Source organism: Pholcus phalangioides, unplaced genomic scaffold (genome assembly GCF_987345545.1).
Source record: "Pholcus phalangioides strain wild (caught in Gottingen) unplaced genomic scaffold, Ppha-v1.0 ptg000021l_1, whole genome shotgun sequence".
NCBI classification, from domain to species: Eukaryota; Metazoa; Arthropoda; class Arachnida; order Araneae; family Pholcidae; genus Pholcus; species Pholcus phalangioides.
This window is the reverse complement of record NW_028301614.1, coordinates 13,470,676-13,487,258: the sequence shown is the minus strand read 5'-3', so window position 1 is coordinate 13,487,258 and position 16,583 is coordinate 13,470,676.

Here is a 16,583-nt window from a genome sequence, read left to right as displayed (position 1 = left end):
TACATTCCTCTGCAGAATTTCTAATTAATTGGTGCATGTCGGAACGTGTTGTGTGATTGTGAACATGGCCCTAAAATATTCATGTTGTTATTGTTGTGCTTCTTTCGTGTTGTTGTTGGTGCCTGCCATCTGCGTTCCATATTTTGAATTAAAGATAGTAAATGCTTGAATTTTTTCATGTTGTGTACGTGTCATGTTGAAGTTCTGCCTGCTCTCTGTGCACTTTTTTTCAAATGGGAAGCCATTATCCCATTGTACAGTACAGTGGCTGCATTGATGCAATATACACTTAGAGTGAAAACAGTATTTTTTGTACATTCAGAATAAAAATATTGTTACACGTGGAAAGAAAATTAAAAAACTTTGAAATTTCTGAACTTTTTGATTTTTTCGAAAAAATCAGTCGTTATTTCGAACTTTGAGGAACCAGACTTTTTTTTCATTGTTTCAACACTATTACTTGTTGAAAACTTTCTGTCCTATAAATTTATTTTTTCCCTTTTGTAAATGCAATCGGTCCCCCGTATTCGTTCCGGTGGTAACAGCGAATACGGCAAATCCGTGAATAACCGAAACCATGGGGCTTTTTTTTTGTATAGCTCATTCATTGAACAGCATGAAAAGAGCAGGGTGGCGCAGGGAATAGTAGAAGGGAATGTAAAAGAGGGTGCAGCGATTGTTGGCGATGTTTTCTGAAAAAAACGTTGTGATTTTTCTGTTTGCCGTGTCTTCTTCATATCATCAAATATGTTGGAGTATGTTTACAAGGCTTCTTCTACGAATTTTTCTACATGTGAAGAACGTACCATAGAAAGATCTATGTCATGAAAACAATCTATTGCTGATTTGAATTTGCGAAGCCCTTCCGCTATGTTGCTCATGGTGAACTTGTCTTCTACTTCTTTATCTTGATCTTCTTCATCTGGTACCGCTTAGGAACAGTCAACTCCATTAATTCCTCCTCGGTCAATGCTGAATTTCTCGGTTCTCTGAATTGCTATTAATTAGCTGTTTGATTTGTATATCTATGTCATTGAACTCTCCTCCACCCACCTGTTTCGCTAACGTGACAATGTATTTTATAATCTTTTCAGTTGACTCTGGTTGTGTGAGCGCACATTGTAGTCTCAGGAGCTGCCACGGCTCTAGTGATGACAGTAATGTCATTACCAAGCCATCCTAAACATGCAAACTCAAATTTTGGTAACAAAACACGTGAATGACGATTTCTGAGTGTTGCAAAAAAATATTTCCAATAAAGGGAAAAAAAAGCCGTGAATATACAGAAATACGGGGGGGGGGGGCGACTGTACTTTATCTTAAAAACTGTTCGTTGAACACAAAATCGAATTTTTAACAAGGGGTTTACCTTTTTGGCTATTGGTTGCATAACATACATAATATGATTATTGGATTTCAAGCATATTCAAAAATCCTACTTCGATCATTTCGGCAGCCATTTTTCTCAGAAAGAGCGAAAGGAGAAGGCTTTACAGTTACTTGGATTTAAACAGGGGATATGTCAATGGACTCTCATTGATTTCGCGATAAACAGATTGTACTGCATGTATACTATTAAACGCAGTACATTTTTGGAAAAAATCGCAAATTTGTATTAATTCCTTTCGAAGCAAATTACATCAACAAGAGAAAAGAGTTATGCGTCAAGCCACCGAAATTTTTGAAATTGGTTTTTGTGATTTTGTTTGAAAGCCATAATTGCAATAAATATATTATGCAATCAATGGCCAAAAGTTCACTCTTTTTTAATGAGTGGCTGGCACATCATTTTTCTAAATCCACTGAAATTAAAAGTTCCATCCGTTTGCCTTATTTGAGAAAAATGACTGCCAAAATGGAAAAAAATTCAATTTTCTATTCAAAGAGCAGTTTTTCAAATGAAATATTTCCAAAAGAGGAAAGTCTCAAAAAATGCAAGCGTTGAAAGCATTTAAAAAAATTAAAAATCCATTTTCCTCAAGATTGTTTTGGTAGTTCAAAACGATGGCTGATTTTCGAAAAACTCAAAAAGTTCAGAAATTCGGAGCCGAAGTTCAAGGTGAGATATGATTTTCTTATTCTCTTTTCACATGTAACAATATTTTTATTCTGAATCTACAAGAAATACTGTTTCCATTGATACCTAACACTCCTATGTATATTGCATCGATACAGCTACTGTACAAAAAACAGGACAATATCATTTTTTCGGGATTTTAAAATGATTTCGCAGCATTTGAATTCGTGTCCTTCCACAAATACGCGGAGCAGGTCATTGAAAATCCCAGTATTTTCATACTTCAACAGTATCTGCACGTACGTGTATAAAATTTGATTAAAATAAGATGTGTTCGTGCAACCCGAATTGGTTGAGTTGCTGTGGAATAGGCCCATGGATCCGTAATGTGGTCATAGTGACGGAATCGCAACCGGAGGATCCGGGTTCTAACCCCACTGTCGACACAGTGGTAATCAGCTGAAGTTGGTTTTCTGTGGTTCCCGACTTGAAGACGTGAATGAGAGCCAATATCCCCATCAAATAGTCCCACCGCAGAGAGCAATAGGCCTACAACGGTATAAATATTCAATCGTTGTTCACTCATAGTTTGAAAAATATATGGCAGAAGGGAATTCGCGCCCAACACAAAACACACATTCAAACTGTAAGGAACTTAAACACACTTCCGGCACTGCTCATTGTGCAGTAAATTGTCCGTGGCTATAGACCGGACTTGTGCTCGATTTGAATGACAGTAGTAGTAGAGTTAATTGTGCTGCCATCTATTGATGAAAATCAAAAATCTGACCATAAATCAGTTTTATTATACAGATCTTGTAAAAAGTCCGTTAAAACTTTAAAAATTCATAAAAACCGGAAAAATAATCGAAATAAAAAACGGTGTGCTGGGTTAGCATTGCTAGGTCACGGGAATTTGTTACAGAAAAAAACTCAAAAACATCCGATAGGTGTCGCTGATGTACACAAGTCAGAAAATATAGCAAATAACGAACAGAATGCCTCCAAGTCGTTTATTACAGCAGTATGTGTTCCACATTACCACCACCACAGGGGATAATACATTGCAGGCGAGTCACAAATCCAGCAACGGCAAAGTGCAGCAGGTCCACATACACGGTTTATAACGGTGAATTAGTTGTGAATTAGGAGTGTAAATTCTTATAACCAAAGCGCTTGCAGAGAACCTCTTCAAGCGCTTTGCTTATAACCGTGTCATTTGCACATTTCCACCGAAGTCGTTCGTACTAGCACCACCTATCGGCTATTTTTGAGTTATTCTTTTCTTTAAAAAAATTTCCGTGAGCTAGCAATGCTAACCCCACAAACCGTTCTCTATTTCGGTTTTTTCCAATTTTTATTTATTTTTAAAGTTTCTACGGACTTTTTTCCCACCTTGTACCTTATTCGCATTTGATGATTGTTCTCATGAGTTATTTATACACCGTTAGTCACCTGATTCGACAAGGGTACACCAGTATCGTTTAGTAAAGGACAGACAATTCCAGGTTTTGGTGTCGGAGAGAGTTTTTCTCTTGTAGTTTGCCAGTAAATGGAATAGCTTACCTCCGGGAGTCGTGAATTCTAACACAATTGACACGATTAAAAAGAAGTACGATAAACATGGTGGGCTAAATCGAAAAGCTATCCATACTCAGATAGCCCCATTATCTTTTTTATGTGCAGTGTATTATATGTTATTAATTATTAGTTTTTATTTCGTGATATACGCTTTTATATATAGTTGTATATTTTGGCTATATTTGGCATTCATATTTTTTATATGGGCATCTTTTTTTTTCTGCCACCAGGCAGAACAATTGGGCAATTTGTCTGTTGTGGCCTGCCTTTGTGTTTGTATTTAAATGTACAAATCAATAAAATACATGTACATGCACGATCACCTCTGTGTGTTCGCTTTCCAACTCGAAATCGAAGCAATTTCCAAGTAGAAAAACTCATTCCTATGATAAAATGTATTCCACGAAAAGGAATAAAAAACTTGGAAAAATTCGAGAAGTCATGTCTGGAGACAAACACATACTTAGTCAAGGGACAAGGAAATCATAATTAGATTACGTCACGCGTCCAATCTCTTCGGTCCATTACGACACCGCTTCTGGGCGGCAACTCAAAAAAAATCCAATTTAAACAGAAAAGTAAGTAAATTAGAATTTTTATCCTTTTTCTTTCTCGTAAGGAAGAGAAACCCAAGATTTCCTTCTTCTTCTTTTCACTTCAATTCGATCTCTAATTATCTTCGTTCCGAGAGACGATGGGAAAATAAAAATTTTCATCGATTATTTTTAAAAGCGCGGAGGGCCCGCGTTTCTGTGTGGCCCGGCTCTTTCTTATTCCCAATGAAAGTTCGAGGAGCTGTTTGCGTCGGGACATACGTAACTTGATGTGGGCGGAGCTCAAAGGCTATGAGCATTGCAGGTGCGTCCATTAAATGGACGCGATCCGGGATCCAACTCTCTCTCTCTTCTCTGAATTTTTTGGGATTTTTCTGATCCGCATTCCACGCGAACCGATCAATTATCAGCTGAAGCGCATGAAAATAAATAAAAACACGGGAATAAGAGAAAAAAAAATGTCGATCCCGAAAAAAAATTCACTCTACCTACCCAGCGGAAAACAAAAGGACTTTTTTTCATGTATAAATCTCATGTCAGCGTATCGCAAAGTTTGCATTAAAACGATTCAAGTGGCAAATAACTTTGGGGAGAATTTTACGGCAGAATATATACAGAATAACTAGATTCAGGGGCCCTAGTATTATCACCAGCGTGGATATAAGTATTTGACTTGGCTAGAGGATTTTCCTCGCGCAATATCTTTTATTTCCTTTCTACTACTTCGTAAATGTTTTCCTTTCAGGTATGTTTGTATGAGAAATATTGACACTAGAACGACGGAAGTTCTAAACTACTTTGAGGTGCGACAATCAACTGCATTGGCTCGAATGTAACCTATAACGCTCATTGGTTGCACTTTCAAGTTTTATAAAAGAACTTTCATCAAACTTTTATACTGTAATACCGGCCTTTGACAAAGATATAATATAAGATTATATTATACTATATAAAAATCTGTTTATATATAGTTATCAAGACTTCGTTTCATGTCATTTACATTTCGATATACGTTTCATGTATTTTTTTCGTCGAAAGTATAAATAATATAATAGTTTTAATTCCTTTTGCATATTTTTAAGCTAAGTTTGAACGAGATTTACTTTTTTCCCTATACGTTATCAATACGCAAGAATACGTAGGCGGTAAGAAAGCTCCCTTATTGATAAAAATTTCCGCACCCAGTTCGTAATGTCCTTATTTGGCCATAATAGCCGCTATGTAGCGTTGCTATTGCGATGGCTTTCCTATAGTGAAGGAATGCGTGAAGAAAAAACAAAAGTACCTTTCTTCATTTTATGGTCTCATGCACAGTTCTCGTGATGGAAGACTTTCACAAGGAAATCTATATTACGTACCTCCTAGATTATGAAACATCGTAATACGTATTACACATTAGACCAGGGGTCTTAAATGCATGGCATGTGGGCCGCATTTGGGCCTCTGATCTTTTTATCGTGGCCAGCCCGTCATTTTCAGAAAATGGTTGAGAACATTGAAAAATGATTAATTCTAGAATAAACAAAAGAAATAATTCTGGGTGTTTCTAGAGAAACAAACGAAGCTAAAACATGTATTGACCATATGTTTTACAGAAATAAACATGAAACAATACAGAAATTCAGTCTTTAAAACCTATGTCACCGATCACTACCAAGTATTAAGATGTACAGTCCAATCCCATTATAACGAACTCCAAGAGACCGGAGAAATCGCTTCCTTATAGCGAAATTTCGTTATATAGGAATTCCAGGTATTCGCATTGTTCCTATGTAAACTTATCTGGGGGATTAAAAAATGTTCGTTAAAGCGAGATTTTTGCTGTAACGGTATTCGTTAAAACAGGATTCGACTGTATTCACTTCATAAGGGAAAAAATAACAATACAAGTGATGAAAATAAGTATATTAATATCATAAATTATGAAAAATTTAAATATTTTATGTCAAATATAAATCTTGAGATTATAAATATAATATAATATAAATATAAATATTGAGGAAATCATATTTTAGAAAAATACAAACGCTTTTTGGATATTATAGAATTAAATTCCAGTCTTTGACCAAAACGGTTATAAAAACACCTAAGAAAAATAAATGGATAAATAAAGAAATTATTGATAGAAAAATACTAAAGAAAATTGTACAAAAAATTTAAAATCGGAACATAACTTCTTATAAGACAGAATACTCTGCAGCTATAACAGAGAACTAAAAACTATATTAAAATAACAAAGCAAATCATCATCATCAAAATAAAATCATCTTTAAAATGTGTGAAAAAAAACAAACGCTTACAATAGAAATGTATTAATGAGGACATATATTATATATATAAATAAAAACACTAAACACAATGCATTACCAAATTACCAAAGGGCAATTGAACTAGCCAGAAGGTTCAATGAGAATTTTATAACAAGAAATTTCCCTCTCTTGTTGTTATGGAAAAAAATGATAATTTTTGTTGCATAGAACAAATGAACAATTTTTACAATTCTATTAACTCACGCCAAAAGTGCTTAAAATAATTTCCAAATATCATCTTCACGTAATAAAATATATCATCGAATCATCAAAATATTACAGGGCTTTTTCTATCTTCAATTAAAATATTCCATAGTTCATCCCATCTTTAAAACGGGTAACGTGAATGATCTCAGAAAGTACAGACCCATTTCGATTTTTACGGTTTTTTCAGAAGTTATAGAAAAATGCATGAAAACGCAGTTGATCAGCTATCTCGACCATCAGAATGTTTTCGATCCTAACCAGTATGGTTTTCAAAAATAAAATAAAATTCAAGAATGGCAATAGTTGAATTAAATGATTACTTAAATGATTTAACGCCAATAAATATTCTATAACAGTCTTTCAAGATATGAGAAGAGCATTCGATTTTATGAACTTGGATAAGCTAACTAGTAAATTATCAATAATAGATATAAGAGGCAATATGTTAAAATGGTTTGTGACCTATTACTATAACAGACAAACGGCTGTTAAAATTAATGAAAAAATAAGCACATTCAGGAAGTCAAAAAAGGAATACCACAAGGATCTGTTCTAGGACCTTTGTTGTTCTTAATTTATATCAATGATTTCTGTAAATTGAAGCTAAATGGCAAATTAATATCTTTTGCCGATGATACTGCGCTATTGTATGTATAGTAGAAATTTTGAAAAGAACAGCAATAAATGCAGAAAAACTGTTTTACCCGCTTTTAACGCTGTTCTCTCCCAAATTCCCTCAATTTTGCGAATTCGAACATCTCTAAATATTGCACTTAGTAACAAGATATTTTTAAGATATTAGGCATCAGGAGATACAGGGTAACAAATACAAATACAACGCCACAACAGGCAAAATGCCCAACGAGGTGTCTGATACAACTTTGTAATTGGGTTCATGAGCACATTTTTTTTTAATTTTGCGACAGACTCTATTTCCACTCTCAAAACTGTTACCTGTTTTTGAAGGCCTGTTGAGCATTTTATAAATTGGAATCATACCTCTTCGACAGACGGTTGATGAGATAAAGGCCGTGCTAGCACTTGCAGGACACCCTGCATGTGTGTATGTGAAATGACAGAAGAATAATTCCAGAATTGATAGAAAAAGTTCAGAATCACTAAATAATTTTAAAATTTTCGAAACAATTTCAGAACTAGTGAGAGAAATGACAATTTCTGATAGAATTTATTTCACAGTCATGATAAGTCACAAAGAATCATTTAAACTGATTTCAGATTAAAATTAATCTCAGAATCAATTAGATTAAACAGCAATTACTCAAAAACTTCTTTAGAATTATTGAAAAAAGAGCCGATCAAAATTGATAATTAATAATAGTGGGAAGTTTCAGTTTTGCCCGCAGTGTCTGAAAGATTGAAGACTGCTGTAGTGAGGGCTTTTTAATCCCTATCATGTTGCGCTTGTCGCCTTGACTCAACGGGCGTGGTCTCGGAGCTGTTGCGTGACGTCACGGCTCTTTTTCCTCGCAGACAACATCAGCTTACACAACGTACTGTATTGAAGAGGATTATTTCAAATTTTAGTTGCTCATTTTTTTTACGGTTTTCTTAAATTAGTGCCCTCATTATTTGATAGAAATTATTCGCAATCAATAAAAGTATAACTGCATAGTTATTAAAAGAAATAATTTCAAGATATAAGGAGAAGGAAATTAATTTCAGAGTTATCAAAATAAATAATTAAAGAATCATTTAAACTGATTTGAGATAAAAATTAATCTCAGCGTTAATTTAATCATAAAGTTTCTTCAGGGTTAGTGCAAAAATAATATTTCAGAACGAATCAAAATTGGTTGTCAAAAAGTATTCAAATATATTTTTCCCTGTGTGACTCGCGGCTCTATTGGTCCCTTTCAATTAATATGACTAAATTACATGAGTTGGTGGGCTTCGTGGGAAGTTTCGATTTGGCCCTCCGTGTTAAAAGTCGAAGACCCCTCATTGGACAGTTCCATTCTGACTCTTTCTGTCAAAGTGGGTTCTATCAAAACTCCACAGAGCATTTTGGGGTTTTTTGCATCGAAGCAGCTATAATTTTATAGAACAATATTCTGAATGCTCAAAAAAGTTCTACAAAATAGTACATAACAGCAGTAAAATTTAAGTTTTTTTTTATTTTTACTCATAAACTAATCAGAAGTACACAATTTTTAGAATGCTTTTGATAAGGTTAAGAGAGGAATGTAATAATTGAACAAATTTTTATCCAGCTTCAGACTAAATCGTGCATGATCCCATGGGTCAGATGTGGCCCGTGACCTCAATTAATTTTCTCTCCTAATTGTATAGAAATGAACTGAGCGGCACATTTTCGGGTCACTTAAGTGATCCGCGGTGCAGGTCCGCATACCTTAAGTGGGCAACGGTACATTTACATATCGCTTAAATGACTCGTGCTATATTTTCAAATCACTTGAGTGACCCCGCGACACAGTTCCAGATCACTCAACTTTCCCATGACAAATTTGCAGATTATACAAGTGAGCCGCGGCATATTCACAGGTCCCTTGAATGGCCTGCAGCACTTTCACGGATCGATTGAATGACTCGTGATACATTTACAGATTACTTGTGTGAATCACGACACAGTTTCAGATTACTTGTGTGACTCACGACACAGTTTCAGATTACTTAACTGGCCCACGTCACAGTTTCAGATTACTTAACTGGCCCACGACACACTTACAGATCCCTCAAGCGGCCCTCGGCGCATTTTCAGATTTCTTGAGTGACCTGCGGTGCTTATCTATATCACTTGAGTGTCCCTTGACACGTTTTCATACCAATGAAGTGGCCCACACTCTCCGAAAGGTTGGGCACCCTTGGACTAAATCGTCGGATACAAGTCTCCATCACAATTAAACCAATCAGAGATTCGAAAAAGTATTGTGAAAGTCGAAACGCAATATCTACACAATTGACCACTTGCTCGTGTCTGACACGCTTCTTCCCGAAATTCACTTGCCCCCGGTCAATCTTTGTCCCTAGAGGACGCTAATGAAAAATAAACATTTAATGAGATATGGTTTCATGCAACAGCAATATAATGATGCCTAGATACATAATCTGGTAATCTAATTACAAAGACACATAATCTATTTCAGTTACATATAATCTATCTAAAAACAATATTATTTATATTCCCTACAAAAAATTAAAATAAGACAATAATTTGTTTTAATTAAAAAGAACGCAATAAGCGAATCAAAATTTCAAGATTTTTAAATTTAAAAACAATGTATTATTTTCAGTAATTGTTTGTTATTCCTAGTCATAGCCATATGATAAGAATGGAAAAATATAAGAAACATTTTTAATTTTCTGGGCAGAAACTCATCGGGGAAGGGGTTAAACGAACATTTCTGAATCCACAGGCTCTTTATAATTAAAGTTTCACTTTGAAATGGCCATAAAAGGAAAACTACAGACAAAATGTTATCAAACTTGGTAATAGTTTACAAGAGGTCATGGAATTCAATTTTCCGCAAAAAAATAAAGTTCAAAAACTCACCACCAGCGGGGAATGGCGTCGTATGCAAGGTTGTTAAACGAAATAAGACACGAATACATCGGTTTAAAATGTTTTTAATCGTTTCTAAAACGTGTTGCAATACATGTTCAATGCGGCGTCCACCATTTTCTGACAGCAAGTTAAATCGCATTACTGCGTTCTCAACAGTAGCTCTTAGCATATCGGGAGAAATGTTACGAACGAGTCGGCGTATCGCATTTTTCGATTCCTCAAAACCCCCGCACACAGTTTCGTTTCAGAAACGATTAAAAACATTTTAAATCGATGTCTTCGTGTCTTATTTCGTTTAACAATATTGTATTCAGCGCCATTTCCCGCCTGTGGTGAGATTTTGAACTTTTTTTTGGCCATTTCAGAGTGGAATTTTAATTATAAAGACCCTGTATGACAAGATTTTCTTTCCAACTTAAAATAAATTCGAGAAATAAAATCACTTTGAATTCCACTTCTATAACCTCGAAAAACCAAACTTGGTAGTATAAAAGTCTGATGTATTTCTTCTCCTGTTGAAGCGCTTACCTTTCCTCCGTATCGGAAGATGGCAGCACGTGTGATATTTTATTTATTTATTTATCGCGAATGGCAGGGGTGGCGCTTACATCACAAGCGGGGGAAAAGAACACAAACGAATAAACATATAATAAACGAATAAAATACACACGACTAATAAAAGAGGCGCTTGTAAAATTACGTGAAAGAATACAATGAAAAATTAAAACCACAACGACATCCGGCTCAAAAATGATAAAAACTGAAACTAATTCCTCGGCAAAAAAGTAATAATAAAAAATTAAAAAGAGAGCATAGCATCGAAGATGAGGAGACAGATCATGGTTTTTTAAAGCGGCCCTTAAAGTGTGGGCTTCGTTACAATCTCACCGGGTAAAATAAGTTGCACATGCGGGCTGTGCGAAAGAAATGGTATCTTGTGTTATTTCGGCAGAATAGAATTCTGATCGCAAATTCGTGGGCTATTGTTGTGGAGTTGAGTGACTGCTGTGTTAGTTCTCTCTGTATTTTGTAGAGCAATACTAGATCAAGGAAGAGTCAGTGCCATTCGAGTGAGTGTTGATCCAGTCTTTCTCTATAGAAAATTTTTGCATCCACGTTTGTTAAAGATATTGCACGATAATTTTCGGCCAATTCGGGTCTACCTGTCTTTTTTCTATATTGAAGTGATACTTGCATGGTGCCAGCACTTATCATCGTGCCGCCCCCCCCCCCCGCCACGTTCCAAGTCTATATCTACCTATGGCACTTTCCTCGAGCAGAACATCTTATAAAATTTATCGTTTAAACTGTCAGGACCAGGAGCCGAGTTGCGTTTATTAGAGTAATTATTCCGGAAATTTTGCTCTGAGTGAGCAAAAATTCAAAATTATATTAATGAATTATGCAAGTACTTACGTATTCAATTCATTTTTTCCCCCTCTCTTCCACGAATCGTTACTCTGATGCAACGCCGGCGTTAGTTTGTAAAAATTTTGTAAAAGCTCATTGATAAAACTGGGAAAATGCAATCAAGGAGCTCAACCTTTGTTCAAATTGTTCATTGCATTTGTTCAAATGTAACCGACACCGCGCCTACTGGGGCAATGAGCTTATATCGCGCAAGTGACAGAGCCTGGCCGTACTCGATCCGTTCTGTTCTGCGATCGTATTGTCACCATATATGCCGAGTTGGAAGAAGAAACAAAATAGTAATTGAGGACTCTATCGTGGGACCTAAAGGACTCTTTGTCATGTAGTATGTGAATTCAGATACAAATAGAAAAAGTATGTGTGAGGTCAGACGAAGAGAATCAGATTATACAAGGAGTTTGAGCGCGGAAGCCCAGGTCGATAAGATACTCACCTAAATTAGCGAAGGATGTTTAGAGGTGTTGGGAGTTCGATACCGGATTCGTTCTTGTCATAAACTTTCCTGACGCAGGCGTACAATAAAAACAGTGACGCATCCACAGAAAAACAATCGCTACCACAGAGAGTCCCACGCCAAGGGGTTAGCGTATCAAGCTCTTCTTCTGAATCGGCAATAAATTGTAGGTCCCGGTCCTTGTGTGCAGAAAATGACCGTGGTTTGACGAACATGATTACAATAATCACCGCGGTGCTCCCTAAAGTACCCAGCTGAGTACTCGAAGCTCGTGTCAGATTTCGTGCTCGCGAGCACTTTATCAATTTTCGAGATATACACCTTGTAAAAATTGCATTCAAGGGTTGTATTAATCCTGATTTCATAAATTCTTATGTCAAGCTTGCCGTAAGGGTGTCTTCTTTTGGTGATGAGTGCAGGCAGGCAGTGCTCGCGACTGGAAATAGGTTGAAGACCTCTGATTTAAGGTCATCATCATCTTTGCCGGAGCAGAGTCACAAAGTATATATATGACCACAGTATATAGTGTGGAGAATAGAGTGGAACTGATGTGATCTTTTCTCCCTAATATAACATGATCCCAGAAAAAGGTTACTACCGCGGGGAGTGCTACACCTTGGACTTGGCGCATCAACTTCTTGGTGAGTATAAAAATGCAAAATGTTGATCGCGACCGTTCGGAATCGGCAATAAATTGTAGGTCCCGATCTAATTAGCTCTCGGGTGCGCAAAATGCTCGTGGTGCGACAAAAAATATCAATGAATTGATAAGACACACTTTTAATCTTCCTACTTCTTTATCACGATTCCATATGATAGAATTTATCGACGCCAGCAGAAGTGAGAAGCGGGTATGTCTAGTGGAAGAATAAGTTGAATAGATTATAGAAAACTTTAATGCACTTGCGCGCGCTATCTCTCATTCAGCTTCCGACATCTTGGAAAGTCGAGTGGAACTGATGTGATCTTTTCTCCCTTGGAGCTTTCTTTAAGTAAAGTAACATTCTCCCACCCAAATGCAATATGTGTGTGTGTGGCCTCAACTTTGCTTGAAATGAGGAGAGGCTCTTAAAATTGTTCGCTGCAATTTTTGCGTCCAAAAAGCAGCCATTTTAGCACATATCAGCTACTTCCGCTACTTATCTTCCTGTTCCGTTTCAGAATGCGGAAGCGGGTGGATGAGGATTTTAAGGTCATCATCATCCATTTGTTCTGGCGTCGATGCCTCCGAGCTCATTACCAGCACAATCGATACAACCTTTTGTCGAACGATGTTCCTTGTTAGTAACGATTGCCTTTCATCGGGGACTACCAAAGCCGAGCAAGTGGAGTTCTGCGGTGGCAACGTCTACGAGGGAGGTGCGAACGAAAGAGGCAATAAAACATTCTTTGGCATTCTTAGAATTATTTTGTCTATTCTTCGCACGAATTCTAACTTTTGATTCAAAGAAACAAATCTAAACGAACAATCAACAAAAATTCAAAGGAGTCGAAATGGAATTTAAATTGAGGGAACGCGTATTCTCTTTCAAAACGAGATAAATTCAGTTCCGCAGTGTAAAGTATGGCGGGGCTATGCGTGTTCAACGCATGAACCGCTGGCCACATTTGGCCCTCAGAGCTGTTTCTCGTGGTCCTCCGATCATTTTCAGAAAACGATTAATTCCAAAACTAATGAAAGAAATGGATAGACAGACTCAGCCCAATGTATCAAGAAACCAGATACTTTCTCGATATTATGCTGAGGTGAAATCGGAAAGAAAAGTCATCTGGTTTTCTACGAGACTCGAACCCAGGCCCTCTTTCATACCGGGTAAGCATGCAACCATCTACATCACTAGAGACACTACTCTACCTTCCTTCAGCATGTTCACCTGATCAAAATATCCAGAAAATATCTTTCCTTGGAAAAATAATTTCGGAATTCATGAAAAACATGATCAAAGAAACAGTTAAAGAAAGAAATAACTTTAGAATTTTATTACAAATAATTTCAGAACTAGTGAAAAAGTAACTTATTAATCAACGAGAGAAACAATTTCCGATAGAATTTTATTTCACAGTCATAAGCTCATGATTTAAGTCACAAAGAATCATTCAAAATGATTCCAGATTTACATTAAAGTCAGAATTAATTAAATTAAACAACAATTAATTAAACACTTTTTCAGAATTATTGAAACAAATTATTTCCGAACCAATCAGAATTGGTAATTAATAAAAGAAATAATTTCCGAATAAATAAAGGTCTTCAATTATTTCTGTCCCTGTTTAACTGGAGGCCCCTTTGGCCCCCTTCTATTAGAGTTTGGTAGCCCGCCGGTGATGTCACGGCCCTACTACTTTTTTAGAGCCCCCTTCCACGATCAAAAATTTATTTTTTTAAGGCAAAAGAAATAGTTTCTTTAATTGAAATTTCGGAAGAAAATACGTTTATATGTTATTATAATCAATTTCTGTTAATTTCAATGTTATTTGGAGGCTATGAACTCAAAATTTATCTTTAATAAATTCATCGCGATCCATCCTCGAAGCCATATAATGATAACTTGCATAAAGGCCCTTGACTCACGGACCAAATATGACCCTGGGAGTTATCTGATGTGGTCTGCCCTCCTCAAACCTAATTTTGTAAGAATGAACTAAGCGGCACATTTACAGATCGCTTTAGTGTCCCGTGGTACATACAATTCCAGATCATTTAAACGGCTCGTGGCACATTTTCAGATCACTTAAATGACCCGAGACACAGTTCCAGAACATTTAAGCGATCCGTGACACATTTAAAGATTCCTTGAGTGGCATATGACGTAGTTTTAGAGCACTTAAGTGGCCCCCAGTGCGGTTCTACATCACTCAAGTTACCCGCGGCAGTCTCAGATTTATTTAAGTGATATTTAAGATTATTTAAGGCATATAATTACGGATCCCATAAGTGATGCGTGGTACAGTTCCAGAGCACTTAAACGACACGGACACATTTCCAGACCACTTGGATCCGCGAAACATTTAGAGATCACTAAAGTGGCTCTGTAAGGCACTTATCAATAGGGGGGGGGGGTGTTACTTCAAGTGCCCACAAACTATCGAAAGGTTTTTGGCGCATCGAGTAAGATGTCATTAAGAATATTTCATATCTTCATAAAGGGTGGTTGATGACGTAGTAAGCATTATCCAAACCCCCCCCCCTGTCATCAAAAGGCAGCAAATCGGAAACCCCCATCGATGCTGACGTAATACTTGAATGGCTCCTTATAGCAGAGGTTGCCAACAGCTGGCCCGCGACAAGATCCAAAAACTTGGTTTTTTTACATCAGTTCCGATCGACGAAATTGTGGTTAATGTAGAAAGAAAATTATTTTATGATTAATTGTGACAAAAACAATTTATATTTTCAACACACAAAGAAAACTTTTTTAAACATACAGGTAAAACGCGATTGATTTCAAAAACCTACTGTGGAAACTATGGAAGCAGCAGTAGCAGATTTTCCTTGCGCAATCCATCGGAAGTCAGCGATGGGGATTTCGACGAGGAAAAGTTTCCTCAAACATTTTTGTTTGATAAAAGGAAAAGTTTTCTTTTTATCCAACAAAAAGAAAAATTAATCAATTTCTTTTTTGTTTTATAAAGTTTAAACTTTTATATGAAGTAACATTTTCCTCCACTCTTGTTATGTATCTTATTAGAGTATTAACATTGATAATTTGCTGAAAGATAAAAATGCTTCCTTAACTTTAATAAAAACTTTAATAATTCATTAATAATTGTTTCTAATTAGAATATTCGATTGAATGAAGAGTTTAGTTAATTAGTTAAATCTCGTCGAAATGCTTGTGACCCTGCCATAGCAAGCAATCATACTGGGTGCGGCGCCGGCTTATATGCCGGACTTTTCTTCCTGCTGCGACGCTGCGTCCGACCATTAGGTTAGGTTGACAATCGGACAGAGAAGTTGGCCACCCCAGTACTATAAGATTTTTTTTTAATTTTAGTTGCTTATTTTACTGTATTTTAAATGAGGGATCTCTCGGTCATGGTGTTTTTTAGTGTCACTGGTATGCACGTTTTTTTTGGTGGTATTTTATACCATTTTTTGTGATTCTTGTGTACATCAGATATAAACAAATATGATTTCATGTGCAATTGCAACGTGCAGGAACCATCAATTCTCGGAGGATATAGACTTGGAATTATTTATCACGCTTTCCCAAAGACCCAGAGATTTGCAATATATGTCTGTCCAAGGGGCTCAACCCAGTAAACCAGCGGTTCCAAAACTTTTTGAAGCGCGACCCCCCCTTTTGACAAGAATTTTATCAGTACCCCTGCATATAGGGTGACCGTTTTCCGGGACATTCTTGATTTTTCGTTACTGAATGTGCTTTCATTTCCGTAATCAGAGATGAATAAAATTAAATATCAAATTATTTTTCGATATTTAGTTTTAGCAAAACAGCTTTATTATGAAGTTTCAAACTACTCA